Genomic DNA, 23,212 nt, shown 5'->3' with positions numbered 1-23,212 from the left:
TTGTATGCAAGGACCTTTTTTTTTTTTTTTTTTTCGAATTTTAGTGTATTTTTTAATAGTACACAAACTGAACTCGTTGTAGGCGAGACGGGCAGCGAGGAGTGGCCCAAATCCGGGGTTACCCCAACCACGCGACATTGCCACCCCAGGAAGCACCAACCACCAGTGATGGAGAGTGGATACTTGTCTATGAGCTATTTCCTGGGGAGGATCAAGAGGATGATGCACTGTCTGAGGTGTCAGAAATAGACTTTTAAGGGCTTATGAACAAAGTGAGTGCATTAGCTAGTGAAAGTGTTGAAAGTGCTAGTGATCAGAGTGGTGAAGGTGGTGTGTCGAATGGTGCAGTAGCTGCACGCTAGGGTTCCGAGACAATTTGCCCTCAAGGCAATTTGCCATCAGACTATTCCCTGTCAAAATATGGACCCCGTCAGTATACTTTTTATTAATTAATCAGTACTTTAATAACTATATTCCAGGGGGATCCATAAAAGTCAATGTTCAATGAAGTAGGCTTTGGATATTATTTGTTAGTTGAACATTTAATCAATATTGACTAAAGGTGCAACTAATAAATAATATTCAAAGCCTACGTTATTGAACATAGACTTTGATGGTTATTAAAGTATTGATTAATTAATAATAAGTATACTGCATTCATGGAGTGACGGCGAATTGTCCAGGTGCGAATTGTCCTGACGAGGAATCGTCCATGTTTTGACAGGGCATTGTCTGATGGCGAATTGACTTGATGGTGAATTCTCTCCTGCACCACTCGACACACCACCTTCCTCACCACTCTCGTCACAAGCACTGTCGACATTTTCACTAGCTAATGCACTCACTTCGTTCATAAACCCTTCAAAGTCTATTTCTGACAAATTAGACATTGCATCATCTTCTTCATTCTCCCCAGGAAATGGCTCATAGACAAGTCTCCACTCTCCATCACTGGTGGTTTAATTAACGTGTTTCTTCCACGCTGTAGTCGCCTTTGAATTATTCTAGCGTCACCCATAGATGTCTTCATTAATGATGGCGAATTGTCTTGTTATTGTTGTGACGGCGAATTGACTTGATGCCGAATTGTCCCGAAACTGAGTGGTGCAGGAGAAAATTCGCCTCTTGTCCTCTTTGGTTAAGGCGAGCAGCCAGATTCTTGTTGATTTAGTTAAACCATATCCTTGTTGACTTAGTAAAGCCATAATCTTGTTGGTTTACTTTATCTTAGGTAATATGTCTTAGATAGTTTCCCTGTACAGTACAATGCTTAAGCCTGAAAGGAGTCTCAAGGGTTGCCCATGAAGGGGGGGTGCCGCCCATATGTAATTTTTCCCATAAGTTTATGTATTCAGAGTATGCGAATTCCTAGTACGCGGCATCCTCTGCCGCCCATATACTCGCGTACTGTGGGTACCTACTGTACTTCAGACAATTTCCAAACTTCATAAAGTCACCTGTTGTTAGTCAGAATAAATAAAGATATAATTGCAGTGCATGAGTAACTAGAGATTATTTTTAACCCCTTGATTATTGGTAATATCATCCAAAACTAAATATAATCCTCTAATAGTATCCAGAATAAAATGAAGTTGATGCCGAAGTACTAAAAGGGATAATAATGGTTTGCATTTGCGTGTTTACAATTGTGGAACTGTAAATTTAATTTGCGGATTTGTGGTTGCGGAAGGGAATTTTTTTGAGTTTGCAAATTTTTTGTTGCGGAACTGAATATTCGTTTGCGGTGCCCACCTCTGGTATGTAGACACGTGAAACACACCGACTCATTTATCAGACAGGATACATAAGTCATATGTAATCTCCAGTTTAATATTTTTTGCACTGGATTTTTTTTACCGTACGTCTTATTCGCATGAGTTTTGCAGACATAAGCCATTGCATGCATTCAGTCAGAGTGGGTGAAATTGGCATGTTTTTCCTTGAGTTCGCGTATATTTGCACCCCTTGGGTGACACACATATCCATTGAATCACATCTACCCTACATGCACATAACTTATTGTACTCCTTTCATATTTGCACTTCTGTACAGTGACAGCTGATTATATAATCTTTGCACAAACGTTTACTCCATTACAGTCAAACAGAATTCTCCAGAGCTGGAGAAAATCATGTGAAATTAATCTGAATACAGGTAACATCATAATATTGAAAGGGGTAAAACATAGAGTTCTGAAATCAGGAAGAGGTGTCTTTCCCAAATTAAATACTATACATTGGTCCAGCGACAAGCGAGATAAAATATGAATGACGTCATCATTCACAAAGGGTTAACTCAATCAGTATTATGGTGTGCATCTCTTTGGCCTTCTTTGCAGACAATATAATCTCAACTCAGTAGGATTTACTTATGTATTATTATTACTATTACTTTTTTCAGCCAGGGGGTGAACAGTGGACAATAATTCGCAAGAAGCTAAGGTTACGTGTTTACTAGTTCGTATATGTGCATTGTTATAATATTTTTTAAAAGCAACCATCATTGTTCCCTTGGCATGCCTGGAGTATCACAGGAGTGTACCTGAGTTCAGTTAGGGTTAATTAATTGAGTTGTCTCTGCCGCCGCGCTGCTCTTGCATCCGGGTTATGTAGCAGTGTTGTGTGTGGCGTGTCATGTGTGCATTACATCCATCCTCATTGTGTTCCCGCTCCTGCATTGTGTTCCCAGCGTGATGTAAGTTGCTTGTTACCGTTAGCTTTACACATCATTACCAAGAGCGTAGGAAGCAAAGTATATAATTGTGTTGATGTGACTAGCCGAAGACCGACCGGTATTCTATGGACATGTGACTTTTGTATATATATATATATATATATATATATATATATATATATATATATATATATATATATATATATATATATATTTCACACTCCCGCTATATCACCGACGCCACCTCCCAGGCTGCAGGAGTTACAAAGTTACAAGCCACTCCCTGTGGGTTGGGGTGGCGTTTGGTCTCGTGTGTCCAGTGATGTGCTATAGATTAGGAGATTGTGAAAACATTGAGAGATCATAAGTTGCACTTAGGCAAAGCGTTTGGTCAGTGAGTATGTTCAAAACTGTTTGGTTTGGGCGTTTATCTTAAACTTCAGCTTAGAGAGGTGGAACCATTGCTAAGGTGATACTGATATGTCCGTAACTAAATTATATTAAATATTTTTAAAATTCCTGTAAGTTAAGTGGCTGACTGCTTCTAATCCTTGAACGATAAAATGTCACATCTTAGTTAAACTGAATAGATTGACGTCTGTTGCGAAATATGATAAATTTATTTCACTATTGGTCATGAAAGTGTTTATTGTGTAAGGTTGCTTTTCAGAGTTGTAATTATCTAGCATTAATATTTTCAAGGGATTAATTGATATTCCTGTGTTTATAACGTCCTCGTTAGGCACTCAGGGTAATGATCATTAGGTTTTATATTTTCATATATTTGTGTGTACGACACTGGACTTTGGTTTGTGAACCCACCTCTGAAGCCGGTCTGTGTTCTTACTGAACTGAACTCCAAGTTCGAGTCCAGTTGTGGTAAACATTTAAAATGGGTGATGGTATTTTGTCCTCTCTTATATTAGTATGTGTTCACACCTTGTCCATTCATACTGACATCTTACACCGGGTGACACACACACACACACAAACACACACACACACACACACAGTCAATACAATACATCCGCACTTTCCTAAGCACTGATCTGACTACAGGCTAGCACCCCTTTACGATCATTACTTGGCAAGAATGTTTAAGGAGAATCTCTCTCTCTCTCTCTTTCTCTCTCTCTCTCTCTCTCTCTCTCTCTCTCTCTCTTATAGGAGTAAGTTTTAGTTTCTGCACGGTGGTACTGACACACACAGGTAGAGCTAGTACATAGTCGTAACATATCGCCTTCACAATTAGTGTATATTAGGCTTAGTATTCATAGTTCATAGCAACACAGTTAATGTTTCAAAGAAAGCCAGTAAAAAAATGATCATCTGTTAAGTATCGAAGGTCAAAAGTTCTGCGCTTTTACACCATTATATTTTCAGGCAATTTGACCGCTAAAAAAAAAAAAATGAATGCATACTTTTCTCAGTGAGTGTGTTACTAGTCATATCCTGCGAGCGGTCATTCTTTTAATGAACAAATGCCATCGCACAAGATAAGTAAAAAATGGTCAGTAGCATTCGCTGGGAATGAAATACAGCGCGAAGTTCACTTGATGGAACTTTTCACACCAGTCTGGAGTTAATCTCACTTAGTGTACTCAGTTTACCAGGCGAACCTCATTCACATAGGAGTAACACAGCTACATAAATAAGTAAAGTATCCTGACTGTGGCTGGTAGAAAGACTAATGTTAAGTGTAGAGAATTTTGTTGACACACCTAGCTCTGACAGTCTATTTTCACATCATTTTTTCTTTAACGTCCTCCTCTCTCCTTCGCTGGAATGTTTTTTTCCTTCCTTCCTGCATTATACCAGCTAATCCGCTAGCTACTCCCTCCATCCTTCTGTTCTTTTACTCTTTTCACATTCATTTATGCTAATCCTCATCTTTCCATTCCTTTAGAACCCCTCTCTTTCCCGCATTCCTCTACTGTCTCCCTCTTCCTTCTGCCCTCCTCTCCAAATGCCTTTTCTTCCCTCCGTCCTCAACCGCTATGACTGATTCACCTTAAACCACGAAAGCAAATCCACATTTTTATTGGCATAAATTGTTGGATGGAGTTAAGTATTATATAAAATATGGGTGAATGGGTTTACGGCCAATTTCACTGGGTGTTTTGTTGCTGTTTTTTCCTAAACTTGCATTTCCCTTCTTGTTTGTTTCCGAATTCTTCCAACCATATTGAAATTATTGGCAACTAGATGGGCACTGAGAGGAGCGCATCTCTCTGACAAGGACAACGAAATTTCCAAACCACTCTTCATAATGAGTTAGGTATTCTCATCATTGATTTGGGTTTCGCAAAGTTTTTTCCTGGTCCAGAATCTGTAATACGATCCTAATCGGTCCCAAAAGTTAATCGACTGTTCCGCGGGGCATGGGCTATCTACCCACCAAATTTGGTCCAAACCTCTCTTTTAGTTCTTAAGCAATCCAGCTAACAGACAAACAAACAAACAAACAAAGTTAATCGATTGTTCCCTGGGACATGGGCTTTCTACTCACCAAATTTGGTCCAAATCTCTATTTTTAGTTTTTGAGTAATTCTTCTAACAAACAAACAAACAAACATGGCTGAAAACATACTCTCCTTGTTGGAGAAAAATAACATAATGATCACAGTGATGATCATGAGGGTATGAATTGTCTTGATGTTGTGATAATAGACACGATGATGGTGATCATGTAATGATGAAAACTGCAGTGATGATACGATCTAGTATGGCTGTAGCGGCACTAACGACAAACTCTATCAGTATGAACCAGCTATATACACCTACCTCCGATACGGCCATGGGCACCAAAGTGTTCTTCGACATAACACATAGCATGTTTCTTAAACTGACGCTGTTCGGGGCGTCCTGCAACCATATCATCAGCGGTAATGCTGTTAGACACCGGCATGTCGTTCAGTAATTCACAGAAGCAGTATTTTCATTTAACTTGAGTGATCATTTCTTTGTTAGGTGACTGTAATAACAGTCACAGTAAAACAATGTATGTTCCTGACACACAGCATACTTCTCTCTCTCTCTCTCTCTCTCTCTCTCTCCAGAAGAGTGTAATGTGTACCTAAGACACGGGATAAGTACCACATCGTGGATACAGTTTACTGGTGTGATAGATTCCAGCACCTTTTAGCAGCCCATGTACTGTAGTTGTTGCTTATTCCCGGTCTGTCTGACCGAGCAGATACGTTTACCGCAGATAACAATAGCCCCAAGGGAGCTGTCTCACAGATTACCTACGTCGGTCATATTAAGTCTATGTCTTAGGGTATCTCGTGATGTGTGCGTGTCATGTGGACCCAGCCATCCCAGATCTAAGCCAGTAGCTTTGGAGGGTTGGATGACGTCCTGATCTAAGCCTAGCTACGTGAACTCAATCAGCTTTATTTTAATACCTCCTTGTAGCATAGTGTTCAGACCGAGGTTGTTATATTGCCATGCAGCGTGAAGTGGATGTGTATGTGTTAATTCATTACTGGTGTAGGAGTTCCTGGAGGCGGGGTATTGCTGAAGAGGGTTTGGTAATGATTTTGTGGGGACGATTTTATGTGCCTAGTTACAGTATATTGTGTGCGTCTGTCATATGTAATCGTGACCAGTGCCATCACCAAGACACTAAACACTGGTACATCACATACGTTAAACAAGAAGTACTTCACTTTGCAATAATTATAGTGTTCAATTGATGAAGTTGCTAATTATATCGTTTTAACAGTTGTACGCCTTCGTCATCGGCTCTTATAAGCACCATTGTAATTTTTCGGAAGACCATTTGTGAATACATTTTCATATGTTAATTGCACAGCCTGTGTCTCAATTTGCATCCACCATTGACCACACCTAAACCTTTTACTGATCATCTTGACTATACGTGTATTTATTTATTTACGGTATTTATTTTGTGGTGCAATACACCTGCACGAATTTTTTCATCGCCAGCTATGACCGACTCTTCTAGAAGCCACAACATTAAGGGATTTCAGTCTACGATTTTGTAGCAGATATAACTGAACATACACACACACACACACACACACACACACACACACACACACACACACACACACACACACACACACACACACACCAGCCAAATCATAACGCCCCATGTCGCACCGCAAGCACCGGTGAAATAAATTAGCAGCTTTCCTGCTGCTAATCATGGGTAAGAAATCTTGGTGCTGAAGTGAGACGCTGACAATGCATCGATAAATGGAGAAAATGGATAATTAGTTTTATTGAACTGGTGCAGCCGTGCTTGGATCAAAGGACTAGAGGAGGGTCTGTCCTTCAGGAGCCACCGCCACTAACCTTTTACCATTTAAATGTCTTTTTAACAATATGTCCTTATAATGGAGGTGAATGGTATTGACGGAGGGCGTGGAAAGGAGATACAGTGTGTGTGTTGTGTCTTGAGTCTGGGTTTGCAAATTGCTGATGGTTAATCCCTTTGTTGGTATGAACGTATGTACATACTACAGTACTGTTAATACCAGACGGTTTTCTTGATCTGATCTTTGCCTGGTCTCATCCACTTGTTAAGAATTTACCAAATGTTTCGACATCGATATCAAAACACTGAAGCCATGAACTGAGGGTACATGAAAATGTGGCCCTTTTTAGTGGGTAAGACAGACAATATTTCAGCATCATCATCATGACGATGATGATCATCATCATTAAGATCATCGGCATCCTTGTTGCTCGCTTTATTTACAACCAGAGGGAAGCAGTTATATGCCATAGGAAGACATGGAGGTGAACACCTGAGCATTATATGTAATTACAGTAAATAGTAGGTCAATCGCGGAAGAAAGTGATAAGTGTTATGTGTTGGGAGAGGGAGTACGATGACTGACAGTAGCCGGTTGTTGACAGCAGCAAGTTGGTGAGTGAAAGGTGTGTGTGTGGTTTTCGCATCACCTATGTGTGTGTGTGTGTGTGTGTGTGTGTGTGTGTGTGTGTGTGTGGCTGTCGAGACACCTCACACATTACCAGCCATCAGTATGAGACACGGCGTTATTTATTTTCACGAATCTAAACTAATTTACATTCTCCTTTTTGTCACTCTGTACCAAAAAACATCGTGACTAAGTCAGTGTCATAAGGAATCATAACTTCTTAACTATGCTAAATTCCTTCAGTTAGATAGGTCTCAACTAAGGTAAATGAGATCGTCTGGTGACATCAGAATATCGAAAAATATACATTGTATTTTCACTTTGGCAGTCCTTCATCTGCATAATATATGACACAAGTAAATAATTCTGACACAGTAAGAAAACAAGAAACGGTGCCAAGGCATAGCAAACCCGTCCCCGGCAGTCATTTTAGTGCTGACGTATAAACACTTCAGGATATCTGCTCCGAGATGTCACATATCAAATTTGGAGTAAATCGAGTGAAAATTTAGCAGTAAATCGAGTGAAAATTTACGATTTTATGCCCACTTGAAATTTTAGGCCCGACCCACCTGACATTGACCCCCCTACCGCAGAGTGGTGATCTCCCTGATGTAATGAGTCATGTTATGGGATGCAGATTTGAAAGATGTACCTTTAAGTTTTGGTTTCATGTCGATATGACGAATCTGAGAGGAGTTAAGGCGAAAAAAAAAAAATGGGGGGGGGGGGATTACTGCCTGGGCTTCTTCCCACTTTGGCACAAAATTTAATCAGGTGATCAGAACGTCATAGCCCATCATCTCTGTAACTTTAGTCAGAATCACACCAGTAGTTTCCGCGTAAAGTTGTTAACAGACTGACAGACAAACAAACTAACCGAATAAAAACAATACCCACCCCCGAGCCCCTCCGGGGAGAGGACGGGTAATAAATGGAGCTCGAAACGAAGACCCGCGTTTGTGTGTGTGTGTGTGGGGGGGGGCTTGTTCACTGCGACAGGAAGGACATAATGAGTCAAAATTTTGGTGCCCCTCCTGCCCAAATCTCACTTGTGCGAGTATTTCACCTTGCACAGTACAGAAATAACTCGTGTTTTACTAACACTTGCTTTCTTTAGTTAAACTTGCTTGGAAAGAGCTGATTTTTTGCCGGATTCCGGCCTTAGCATAAAAAAAATAATAATTTTCTTAGTCAAACTTGGAGTATTGCAGCTGGAAGGTTTCTCATCATTACTATTACCAGCATCATTACCATCACAACCATCCTCCTCCTCTTCCTCCAACTGCTACTGTATATTCGTTATCATATCAACGCCACAGGCAGAGGTGCACGATAAGGACCCTTCTATCTCTGGATGTCATTCATGTCCCTAATTACCCGTTTCGTTTCGTTTCGTTTTTAAAGGCTCCAACATGCTTGCATGTGTCGGCCTTGTTCACCTAATGGCGGCTCTCCACGCTGCACGATCCATTGCAGCCTCCCTGTTCAGTCCCTTGACCCTAAGGTCACACTTAATGACCTCGTCCCATGTCTTTCTCGGTCTACCCCTCACAACCCCACCCCCAATATTAACACTTCTCACCTTCCTCACCCAATTATCATCCCCCATCCTCTCCACATGTCCAAACCACCTCAATCTACCTCTCCTCATCACAACACCAACACACTCCAGTCCCATCCTACCTCTCAACTCTTCCATTGTAAACCCAGCCCCTCCAGGCCTTGGACGCAGGGACGCACTGCACATCCACCTAATCATTGTCATTTCTGTACGTCTGAGCCGGCGAATGTCTTCCTCCTTCACTGCCCAGGTCTCACTGCCATACAGCATTACACTCCTAACACATGCTGCATACAAAGACCCCTTAGCACGTATGGAGAGCCCTCTCAATGTCAGGAGAGGCAAGAGCTCCCTGAACTTCTTCCAACCACTTCTCACCCTAGCCACAGAGCTAGCTCCAGCCCCACCTCCAGCACACAACATGTCTCCCAAATAACAAAACTCTTCCACACACTCAAGAGATTCACCAGCAAGTTCAATCCTTTCACGTCTGACGATCTCCACCTGCTCACCCCGGCACACCGCACACATAAAATCAGCATTATCTCGCAGTCTACCTCTGATACCACTACATCTCTTATGCACCCATTTATCACACACACTGCACAACATGGAATTACTTCCCACGCCCTTGTGGCAAACTGCACATGGCCACTCTCCCTCGTCTTTGACAGTACCGCCACCAACCCTAGATATCATCACTTTTGTTTTATCTGCATTTACCCTTAAACCCTTTTGCCCCATACCATCTCTCCACTTCCTAAACCTTTCCTCCGCCTCCCTTTCATTCTCTGCAATCAACACCAAATCATCAGCATACAACAACTCCCACGGGAGTCCGTTTCTAAAGTCACGTGAAAGGGCTTCAAGTACCGTGATAAACAACATGGGACTCAAGACTGACCCCTGATGCACACCAACATTCACGGAAAACTCATCACTCAAATCTCCATTCACTCTCACCTGGGTGTGAGCACCCACATACATGGCCATAACCACCCTAACCAGCCACTCCTCCAAGTCAAGCTTTCTCATTGCCCACTTCACCACCTCTCTAGGGACTCTGTCAAAGGCCTTTTCCAAATCAACAAAAACAAAATAAAGATCCCTTCTCCTACCAATATATTTTTCCTGAAGCTGTCAAACAATGAATATGGCATCAGTGGTCCCCCTACCTGGCATAAACCCAAACTGCATCTCATCAATATTCACTCTTTCTCTAATCATACCTTCTAAAACTCTCTCCATTACCTTCATTATCTGATCTAAAAGCTTTATACCTCTATAATTTCCTCTTTCCAGGGCATCACCCTTCCCTTTATACACATTAGCCAATCATCTGGGACAACACACTCATAAATAATCCTGTTTATCAGGTCAGTGACTAAACTCACCCCTATATCGCCTGAGGCCTTCAACATTTCGGCAGTCAACCCAGACACACCTGCTGCCTTCCCCACCCTCATCCTGCCTATTGCCTCACTCACAGTAGCAGTATCAATCAAAGGCCAAGGGCCAGACTCTGGATCTGCTGGCTCCAAACCTTCCCTGTCCCAGTTAAACTCCTCATTCAACAACCGGTTATAATGCTCTCTCCATGCATCTATAATATCCTCACTGTTCACCACTACCCTTCCTTCATCATTCTTCACACACTGCTCACCTATGATATCCCGATTATCCCTCTTCACCTGACCTGCCACCCTAAATATATTTTTCCTTTCCCGATGATTTAGGTTATCAAGTAATTGTCTCTGTGACTCAGACTTTGCCCTGTATACCTCTCTCCTAGCCCTACGCTTGGGAGCCAAATATTCCTCTTTGCTACCACCCTTCTTCCATTCCCGGAAAAGCCTTCTTTTCTCCTTAATTGCAGCTTCTACACCCTCATCCCACCACCAAGTTACTTTATGTCTTGGTCGTTCTCTTGTCCAGCCGCATGTTACATCAGTAACTCTCAAGAAATTGTTCTTGAGGGCTCTGTACTGTTCATTAACGCCTCAGTCTACAGCTCCCTGTTCAGCCACCACTCTCCTCAACTCGCTATAGAAGGCATCCCTTACTACTTGGTTTTTCAGCTTCCATATTTTCCTCCTAGGTACATAAGTCCTCTTTTTCATCACTTGTTCTTTAAGCACCATATCACAAATCAATAGTTTGTGCTACTGCACACACTCCTCACTTCCTATAACTTTAACATCCCTCACTAACCTCCTATCGGCCCTCCTAACCAGCAAATAATCTATCTGACTGCTATAGGCCCTGAAGCCTTTGCCCAGAGTCGGACACATAAAAAAAAAAAAAAAAAAAAAAAAATTCCCCCAGACTCATATGTAATTAACCTACTGTCTCTTTTCCTAAAATATGTGTTGCACACAATCATGTCCGTTGCCTCCCCAAACTCGAGTATCCTTTCCCCTTCTGCATTCCTTAGACCATATGCACATCCCCCATGCACTCCTTCATAACCTTGTGCTGCTTCACCTACATGACCATTTAAGTCCCCTCCCACAATCACTATCTCATCATCCCGCATACCACCCACTACACGTGTTAAATCATCCCAAAATCTATCTTTCTCTGATTCATCCAATCCTGCCTGTGGAGCATATGCCGATATAATCACAGCTATCTTTCTTCCCAACAGAATTTTCACTACCAATATCCTATAAACTTACTCTCAAAACATTCATAACATATTCCACCCATTTCTCCGCAACCATCACACCAACACCTCCATATCCGTCTGTCCCCCCCTGCCAAAACAACTTATAGCAACAGTCCTTCCCAACAATCTTTCTGGCTGATCCACCCCTGTACCGGACTTCCTGCAAACACGCCACATCCACCCACCTCCTACTGAATGCCTCAACGACTTCCCCTGCTCTTCCCCTCAAACTTCCCACATTCCATGAACCCACCCTCATCCCCATGGGTGATTTACTGTCCTCAGGCTTGCTTTGAAACCCTTTTTGTTTTGTCATCTTCAGTATTAATAAATGGGGACAGACACAGCACAGGTCCCACTCACTGCACAATCCCAGGTCCAGGCAATGGATCTGGGACCCCTAGCCCACCAGCTTACCAGTGGCTGTGGTAGTGGCCTCGGGGCACCCTGCCAGGACAGCTGCAGAGACACCCTCCAAGCACGTCTTGGCACTGCAACTATCCCGCCATTATACACCCACTGATAGGGCAGCCTCCTGGGGCGCTACTCCCAGGTTCGGGCCCCTCTCTATTGGGCGGAAGCGGCAGCCTGGGAACCGCAATGCCCTGTACCCTCTACGACAGGCCCGAGCCCCATCTCGCCCTGGACCCATGATCTATGCCGGCGGAACCCCCGCCACGCCTTCCCCCAGAAGTCCGCCACTAGGTAGCGGAGGCAAAGTTTTCTGGCCGCATGCCCTTGCTGGCGCCAACCCCTGCAACGTAGTGGGATACGTTGTGTGAAATGTAAAGTGCATGTGGTGTAGTGCATAGATAGAGGAAATGTTTGGGAGAGTATGCTGGTCTACTCTCCATGTTACTGTCACACTGAAAAGGTCAGCAAAGGGGGATGGTTAGATAGCTAGTGAAACAGGAGCTCCAGCTCTCCCTATCACCAGCATTCCCATTCCCCTCGGGAGTACTACCCTGTTCGGCCCGTGCTACGGCCTCCTCATAAAATTCATAAGGTTCCTCAGCGCCTACTCCTCGTCGCTTTCCTCTTCCTTTCTTCCTTCCTCCTTTTCCCTCTCCTCCTCCTCCTCTTTCTTCTCTTTTTCTTATTTTTCTTTTCCTCCTCCTCCTCCTAGTCCATCTTTTACTCTCTTCGTCTTTCTCCATTTCCCTCCTTATCATCATCGTCATTATATTTAGCACTGTATATATGCCGGTGATTATTTTCATCTAAAAACTGAAAGGGAAACAATAAACGTGAACCATCATGAATGACGCCTCTATCCACTCATCATTCAAACCTTCGAAAGAAACGGGACGTCTTCCTTACCAAACCGTTTCTGCAAATCTGCCTTAATGTTGCCATGTATATTATTTATGAAAACCATCTTACAAGAAGACTGAGTAAAACACCCAGAATGGTAATCCTCAAACATTTGGAAATACTGTACAGTACAGTAAGTACAGTACTGTAGACAATATGTGTGTGAGTGTGTGTGTGTGTGTGTGTGTGTGTGTTTACTGGAAGGATTTGACAGAGCCTTCAATAATCTCTGTAATTCTTTCATATATATATTTCCTGTAAGGTGCATTCAGTGCCCTCTAGCAGCACAAACACAAAATAAAAGAAATAATGAAACTGAGTTGATATTAGTGAAATGAGTATGGTAGTGAAAACGATTAGTCTGAAATGTTGCTTTGAAATAAAACAGCATAATTTTGAATTCTTTGCCACGGTGAAATTCTTAGGACAGCAGGAATATTACCGTGAATCAGTTTTATTGTGTCCGTTAATAATTTGTAAAAGAAGTACTCAAAGACTGAACGTCTTCATCAAGGTTTTAGATTAAATGGACAAAATCGGTATGTGCTGAGCCGAAGAATTTAAGAAAATTTCAATGTAATGGGTCAAATCTACACCTTATAATAATGGTACGTGGAAATTTATACCGTGTAATACAGTATAAGGAATATTATGGTTCTGGTCCCACGACATTTTGTTGTTTCATTTCCAAGATATGTATATAATTTTGCTATTTCCATTTTTTACATATCTTTCACTCTGACCGTTATATCCGATTTTATTTATATTCAGTAACCTATTCCTCTGATGGTCTTCAGGTATTATTTCAAAGTTGGTGCAATTCCATGTTATAATTGTTATGCCTCTACCCATCTATGGTGGAGCAGGCAATAAGTGATTGGTCTGTCCTTGTGTGACTGTGTGGACACATCCGTCTGTAACTCTTTTCTGGGCACGATATCTCCTGAACCCATCCATTGACTTCCACCAAACTTTTATCAGTGATGCAGTATAGGCAGATGATGAAGTGATTAAGTTAGCTAGGTCAAGGGATAAAAGGCCAATGTCATTTGAGGTCGACTTAGTTTATCCTTGTGCGTGAGCGTCCGTAACACTATTGTTGGCATGATATCTTCTAAACCCATTGACGTTTGTCAGTGATGCAGTATGAGGTGATGAACTGATAAGGTCAGCTAGGTTAAGGGGTCAAAGGTCACTGTCATATGGGGTTGGGCGAGATAATTATCTACTGAACCCCTCGGCGGATTTCGATCAATCTTTGTCAGTGATACACTATGAAAGGATGTTGGACTGATTAGGTTAGTGAGGTCAAGGGGTCAAAGATCAAGGTCAAATGAGTGTGGGCGCAATATATTCTGAGCCCTTTGATGGATTTCGACCAAAATTTTGTCGGTGATACGGTATGAAGGGATGAACTGATTAGGTCGACAAGGTCAAAGGGTCAAGGGTCAAGGTGACGTGGGGACGACATATTTATCTTTAGTCTCATTTCAACCCACAGTCAACCCTGTCATGGAGGTTGTATGATGAGTCCATGCACAAAGCTTGGCAAAGGCGTACCGAGTATCACAAAGTGACGGCTCAGGGACCAAGTTCTCAGCATTTCATTATTATTTTTTCTTCGACGTGATTTGACCCTTTTGTGAGTATTTATTTTGTTCACTTATACACCTGTCTGCATTCCATATTAAACCCACCTCCAGCCAACTAACTTTCCATTATTTTGCTCAGAAACTTACAGGAGAAAAATAACATCTTATGATACAATGTATGTGCTTCTTCCAGTGGGATTTCTTTGCATTCAGATTTCTCCAGCTGCCCACGGTTCATTATTTTTTTTCTTTTAACATTATTCACAGCACCTAGAAGTACCAGTTCCTCATTATTCATTATGACTCAAGTCTAGATTGTAGTTACTATCTGAGCTTCCCTGCTTTTTGTAATAACATTAATAATGTTACATATTTATGGAATCATGACTTCAGTTCAGGTACTTAAATTATATAAATAGTTCAGAATTGAAGCTCATAATTCTATCTATATCTATGTATATACATAGGCTGCTTCCCCCAAGGAAAGAGAGGTAGCTGAGACAGGACGACGCACTCCCAGTTTACTCATCCACTCAAACACATTCATATGCATCTTAGCCCCAAAGGGGAGAAGGACAGATCCTCACTGCGCAACACCGCATGTGTGTCAAATGTGCAGTGCAATCAGTGACATCCGCAGTATGGCCCAACAGCAGAGCTGGTTTATCCCTGCTACATCATAATAGACCCATCCCCTTACCCACACCTGACCTGATCAGCTGATCAGACAAAATGCAGGAGAATATCCCCTCAGGGCTGTGTCATCATATATTCATTCACAATTTCTCTCCATTCATTTCTATCATGCACAGCCACTATTCCTTGATCTGCAGATATCCCTTTCACATCCAACGCTTTCTTCACATGTCCATCCATCCTATTTGAGGTCGTCCTCTCAGCCTTACACCTCTTACATCAGACCAGTTATCTTTTTCACAAATCGCTCATTATCCATTCTCTCCATATGCCCAAACCATCGCAACACCCTCTGCTCAACTCGATCAGCCATCTCCCGAACAACTCCAGTTCTTCTCTGCACTTCATCATTTCTCACTCGATCCATATGTGTCACTCCACACAAAAATCCTCAGACACCTCATCTCCAATACATTCAAACTTTTCCTCTCTGCTACACCCATATTCCATGTTTCGGCCCCATATAATGCAGTCGGTATCCACAACACCCTCATACAACCTTCTCTTTACATCCATTTTAAGCGAACGCTATCTAAACACTTTTTTCATTCCTCTCAGCACCTTTCCTACTTCATTTATTCTAAACTTCACTTCTGCATCTATTCTTCCATCCACAGCAACATGTGACCCTAAATACTTAAAAGACTCTACCTCCTCAAGCAACTCACCATTCAAAACTATTATTCATCCTGTTACCATCTACTAACCTCGTACATTTCATCATTTGACTTTTATTCTCATTTATTTTCAATCTTTTCCTTTCACACACCCTTCCAAACTCCTCTACCAACTGTTTCAATCTTTCCTCTGAATCAGTCACCAGTGCAGTACCATCTGCAAACAGCAGCTGCTTCAGATTCCACTCTCTACCATCAACATGCACCAGACTCAGACCTCCACCTAAAACTCTTGCTTTCACATCCCTTACAACACGATCCATATAAATATTAAACAACCAAGGCGACATCACACATCCCTGCCGCAGCCCCACTCTCACGGGAAACCAATCACTAACAGTATTTCCCACTCTTACACACGCTCTACTATTTACATAAAAACTTTTCACTCCTTTTAGTAACCTACCATCAAGTCCATACAATCTTAAAACAGTCCACAAAGCCTTCCTATCAGTTCTATCATATGCTTTCTCTAAATCCATGAATGCCTAAAACACATCCTTACTTTTTGCTAAATACTTTTCACACACCTGTCTCACAGCAAGCACCTGATCCATACATCCCCTCCCTCGCCTAAAGCCACACTGCTCATCACCAATCACTCCCTCTGTACCCTCTCTAACTCTTTTAATTAACACTCTACCATACACCTTACTTACAACACTCAACAGACTTATACCCCTAAAGCTAGTACATTCATACTTAGCACCCTTACCATTGTACAATGGGACCACACAAGCACTTGCCCAGTCAACTGGCACAATACCCTGCACAGAGCACACATTCAACAATCTTACTAACCAGTCAACAATAGTCGCTCCACCACCTTTCAGACATTCCACAGCACACCCATCCGTACCTGCAGATTTCCCTGTTTTTATCTATTGTACTGCCTCCGGCACTTCCTCCTTCGTGATCAAAGAATCATTCAACTCTCCCAACACATTAATTCCTTACACCCTTCCATCCGCCACAATCTGAGCCTCCCTTTCCACCTTCACATTTAACAATCTTTCAAAATACTTTTGCCCATCTCTTCCTTACTGCATGAATCTCAATTAACATCCTTCCATCCACTGCTTTTACTCGCTCTTCCTTCCCAGACTCTCCCTTTTGCACCCTTTTCACCTCCTTCCAAAACATTTTCTTATTCAGTTGAAAATTCTCAGTCAGCCCCCTACCCCACCTCTCATATGCTGCCACTTTGGCATCACGCACAGCCCTTCTCGCAGTATTCCTCTTTTCCTTATATCTCTTATAAGACACCTCATCCTTCCTCTGCAACCACACTTCATATGCATGTCTCTTCTCAGCCACAGCCATACTTACTTCCTCACACCACCGTTTCACTTCCCATTCTTACTCCACCACCCACTCGTCTCACACCACATTAGTGGTGCGCATAATCGATTATTTGTAATCGATTACATGGTAAAATTTTTCACTAATCGATTACAGTTCCCAGTAATCGATTACCAAACGATTACTCCCAGGATAAAGTATATATTGAATATACAGACACGTGCATTTCAATGGATTTTACCTAATAAATATTAATCAATTTTATAATAAACACCTTAAATCATAAAGATATATGTAAAAACGAGGTAGCCGATAATTAACAGCTGTATGTACGAGCAGAATAAAAAGCCAGGGCATCAAACATTGGAGAAGACAAATCGAATACATGAAACTCGTACGTGCAGTTTCTGTGTACTTCTGTGTACTGTGTAGACTGTGGCGGGTGTGCACTGCAGAGCTGCCAGCTGTGAGGCAGTGTGTGAGAACTGACTCGTGTGACTGTGCCGCGGGCTGCTCAGCAGATCTGGTTACTGGTTAATTAAATTTTCAGGTAGTAGTAATGTTTTCACTTTTCCCGGATCTTTTCCTTTAACTTAATGCTTGGAGAGAGAGAGAGAGAGAGAGAGAGAGAGAGAGAGAGACTACAATGAAGCCATAACATTTTACCTTATACTGTACTTTACCCAAATACCCCTATATTATCTATTTTAAGGTAAAAGTAAACGAAAAGTAATCGATTATTAATCGATTATTGACCGCAAAAGTAATCGAAATAATCGATTGTAGAAAAAATTGAGTATCGCCCATCACTAAACCACACACATTTTCTGCATGCCCCACCACAGCACTCTTAAATAACTGCCATTCCTCCTCCACACTGCCATTCTCCTAATCTTTCACTGCGTTCCACTCATCTTTCAATTTCTCCTGATACTCTATCATTTTCTCTCTTTTATCCAACTCACTCACTTTGAAAACCTCCCTGCCACACCTAACTCTTCTAGCTCTCACCCATCTCTTACCTACTCTTAACTTTCCCGCCACCAGGTAGTGGTCAGACATACCACCAACCTCCCCTCTCAGAACTCTCACATCTAACAATCTTCCTATTACATTCCTGGACACAACCACATAGTCCATCAATGCTCTATCAACAACCCTTCCACCCTCCTGTCTCACCCATGTATACTTATAAATATCTACCTTCTCAAATAAGGTATTTCTTATCACCATCTCTCGCTCAATGCACATCCCTATCATTCGTTTCCCATTTTCATATCTTCCAGCACACCATGCATACCAACTACACCTTCAACTGCTACATTTCCCACTGTAGCATTCAGATCTCCCATCATTACAACATTCACATTCACTTCAAAACTCTGTAGAGACTCATCAACATCATTCCAGAAAGACTCCCTCTCTTCTTCATCCCTTTCACTACCAAGCTCATATGCATTCACAGACACCCACAACTCACATTCAAATTTCGCTTTCACCCAAATAAGTCTTGATGACACCTCCTTCCATCCAGTCACACACTGCTGTACTTCCGGACTCACTAACAAGGCCACACCTTCTCTTGCCCTTCCTCTATCAACACCTGACAATCTTCTATTCACACTTCCAGACTTAAACTCACCATTCCCTTTCATCTTTGTTTCACTCAAAGCTAACACATCCAGCTTTCTTCTCGCAAACATTCTCCCAGTCTACTCCCGTTTAGCTTCAATTGTACTACATCCACGCACATTCATAGACCCAACCTTCAGGGTACAGGGATGACTCAATCCCCGATCCCTTTCTCTGGCCTGTCTCTTTTTAGGAACTAAAAAACAGAGAAGGGAGTCCCTAGTCCCCCCCCCCCCCTAAAATCCGTGTATGCATAGTGCATGACCAGAGGCATCTGGTAATCTTGACCAACCCATCGCCCTTATTAGAGCTGATTTTAGTGATGCGCTGTTTCTCTGCCTTATTGGTGGTGCACTGAACTGAACTACTCCCACGGGGTTGTCCACTCCCTTGGCTCTGGTCGAGATGGTGTAGTCGTGCTTTCCTTCTGCAAGCCAACAAAGTTTAGTCAAGGTCTGATGAACATACCTTTCACAAAGCACACATTCAACAATCTTACTGTCAACAATGATCGCTCCACCACCCTTCATGCATTCCACAGCACACCCATCCATACCTGCAGCTTTCCCCGTTTTCATTTCCTTTACTGCCTCCTGCACTTCCTCCTTCATGATCAAAGAATCATTCAACTTTCCCAGCACATTTATTCCTTGCTCCCTTCCATCCGCCACAATTTCAGCCTTCCTTTCCTCCTCTACATTTAACAATCTTTTATCCATCTCAATTAACATCCTTCCATCCTCTGGCTTTACCCGTTCTTCCTTCCCAGACTTTCCCTTTCGCACCCGTTTCACCTCCTTCCAAAAAATTTTCTTATTCTGTTGAAAATTCTCAGTCAATCGCCTACCCCACCTCTCATCTGCTGCCACTTCAGCATCACGCACAGCCCTTCTCGCCCTATTCCTCTTTTCCTTATACCTCTCATATGACACCTCATCTTTCCTCTGCAGCCACACTTCAAATGCACGTCTCAGCCACAGCCATACATACTTCCTCGCACCACCATTCCCTTTCTTTTCTTACACCACCACCCACTCGTCTCACACCACACACCTTTTCCGCATGCCCCACCACAGCACTCTTAAATAACTGTTACTCCTCGTCCACACTGCCATTCTCCTGATCTTTCACTGCATTCCACTCATCTTTCAATTTCTCCTGATACTCTTATCATTTTTTCTCTTTTATCTAACTCTCTCGCTTTGAAAACCTCCCTGCCACACCTAACTCTCCTAGCTCTCACCCATCTTTTACTTACTCTTAACTTTCCCTCCACCAGATAGTGGTCAGGCATACTTCCACCCTCCTCTCTTAGAACTCTCACATCCAACAATCTTCCTGTTACATTCCTGGACACAACCACATAGTCCATCAATGCTCTATCAACAACCCTTCCACCCTCCTGTCTCACCCATGTATACTTATAAATATCTTTATTCTCAAACAGGATATTTCCAATCACCATCTCTCTCTCAATGCACATCCCTATCATTCGTTTCCCATTTTCATTTCTTCCAGCACACCATGCATACCAACTACACCTTCAACTGGTACATTTCCCACTGTAGCATTCAGATCTCCCATCATTACCACATTCACATTCGCGCCAAAACTCAAAGCTAACACATCCATCTTTCTTCTCACAAACATTCTCCCAGTCTCCTTCCGTTTAGCCTCAATCATACTACATCCACGCACATTCATAGACCCAATCTTCAGGGTACGGGGATAACTCCATCCCCCATCCCTTTCTCTGGCCTGTCTCTTTTAAGGAAGTAAAAACAGAGGAGCGCGTCCCTAGTCCCCTCACCCCACCCCTTTTAGTCGCCTTTTACGACACGCAGGGAATACGGTGACAGTATTCTTCCTAACACAACTTGGCCGGAGAGTAGTAGTATCACTCCATAGTGCGGCCAGCTTGTGTCCCCCCCGCCACACACACACACACACACACACACACACACACACAGATAGGTTGACTGGGGGGATGTAGAGGATAAAAACCCAGAGAGATTAGTTATGATAGTTAAAGAACTATTCACCGGTGTGCCCAATAAAATGGGTCACACGCATTCATTTACTGTTTAAGCACCCGGACTCCTGACTCCAGCTAATGGCTGTATGCTCCTTTCCACACGTTGATAGATATAAATCTGACAGACTGTCGGGTAAAATTAAAAGTGGCAAAACCTTAGCCATTTACATCTCCCTGCAAAACAAATCCTGCTAGCTCAATATATGTTTATCCATGTATATGTCTTTACATCCATCCGTCTCTGTCCGTCTGTCTGTCTGTCTGTCTGTCTGTCTGTCTCTCTCTCTCTCTCTCTCTCTCTCTCTTTGGTTTCTCCTTCTCCCCAGCACCTGATGCTCTTCCCCCTATCTTCATTTCCTCTCCCTCCTCTCGTGCCGTTTCCACATCTTTCTTCTTACAGTTCCCCATTATATTTCATTTATGACCTCCCTATTTTCAACCTTCTTCCAGCCTTTTCTCAAATTTATCTTTGCATGTACTCCACATTTACCTAGTATCACTAAATTCTCATTGACCTTTGTTCCTTCTCCTCAACCCTTTCCGTATCTTCTGTGCCCTAACCACTATTTCTCCTTCCTTTCCAACATCATTCCCTTCCATTAAACACTCCCTCCTCTCGTCATGTCCACTGTACCTCCAGTTGAGAGTGCAGTGTGTGACTGGTACAGTAGCCTACATCTCCAGAGCCTGTGTTCTTAGTACTGTATGCTTCTTAATAACCCACCGTTGTAACATGTACATGCCTCGCACGAACACTACCTCATTCCCTCCCCGTACACTGACCCTTCTTCTGAAGTGAGTCTCTCTCGTCTCATATCTGTCTGTTGGGGATTTTTTAACTGCCAATAGTAAGGGCGATAGCAAAATGTGTTCGGAAACTCTTTATGGTTACTATTTTTTGAAGAGAAATTGTTGCGTTCCCAAAACAAGGGCACATTTTCAAAGTGAATCGCTACTTCCTATGTCGTTTTCTACACCAAGGCATGCCACAGTATAGCGCCATTAGGATGAATATGTTTGTACTCATTCTTTACGAACCTAGTAACGTGGACTTCTTACAGTTATAGAGGGGAAAGTCATATGTACTCGTATATCAATCAATTAATCAATCTATATATTTATCTATCTACCTGTCTGTTTATGTCTATATGAATCTAGCTATATCCCTATGTATCAGTCCACCTAATTATCTATTATATCTTGACTGTATCAGCAGGATTTTTTTTTTTTTTTTTTTTACTCTATGCTAGCAACGGTGCAGTGTGGACGAAGTCATGGGGCAGTACGTCATGTTTATATTTATAAATTCGTCTGAGATAATATTACCATCCAATAAAAAATTACTTTGATTAAACTCAGTTCACATTCTGGTAATTGGTAGTGAGCTGGAGCGGGAATAGGATCCACAGATACGACAGAATAAAAACACACACACAAAATGAAGGATAATTCTCAGATGAGAAATGAGGAAGAGATCAGTAGGATGAAAGTAGTAGAAGCAACGAAGAAAGTTAAAATGGGCAAAGCCCAGTGAACTGAAGTGTGTGGTGAGATGTTGAAACACGGGGGAGAGATAGTAGTAGAATGGATATGGAAGATGTGCAGATTGGCCTGGGAGGAAGGTAGAGTCCCGGAGGAATGAAAGTCAGGTACTCGTATAACTATTCCCCTGTACAAAGGAAAAGGGGAAAATGACGTGTGGTAATCATAGGGGCATTTGTCTTCTTAGTGTAATGGGAAAAGTATATTGTCAGATACTTACTGACAGTGTTAGGGAAATAGCAGAAGAATTAGTTGGAGAAGAAGAGGGAAGTTTTAGGAAGGGAAGACGTTGTGCAGATCAGATATTCATTCTGAGATCTTTAATGGAAAAGTTTCTAGAGAAGGGAAAGAAGTTGCATGCGGCCTTCATGGATTTAGAGAATGCATATGGTGGAGTGGATAGACAAGAAATGTGGAAAATATTAAGAATACATGAAGTAAATGGAAAGCTGTGGAACGTCTTGAAGATGCATGAGGGTGCTAAGTCTGCAGTGCGTGTGGATGGTGAGGGGAGTGAATTTTTCAATGTCAATATTGGATTGAAACAGGGATGTGCCATGTCTCAATGGCTGTTCAATCTGCGTATGGATGGGGTTATAAAAGA

Source organism: Coenobita brevimanus, chromosome 2, assembly GCF_032717465.1.
Source record: "Coenobita brevimanus isolate Jiangsu-jjx chromosome 2, ASM3271746v2, whole genome shotgun sequence".
Classification (NCBI taxonomy): domain Eukaryota; kingdom Metazoa; phylum Arthropoda; class Malacostraca; order Decapoda; family Coenobitidae; genus Coenobita; species Coenobita brevimanus.
This window is presented reverse-complemented; position numbering follows the sequence as displayed.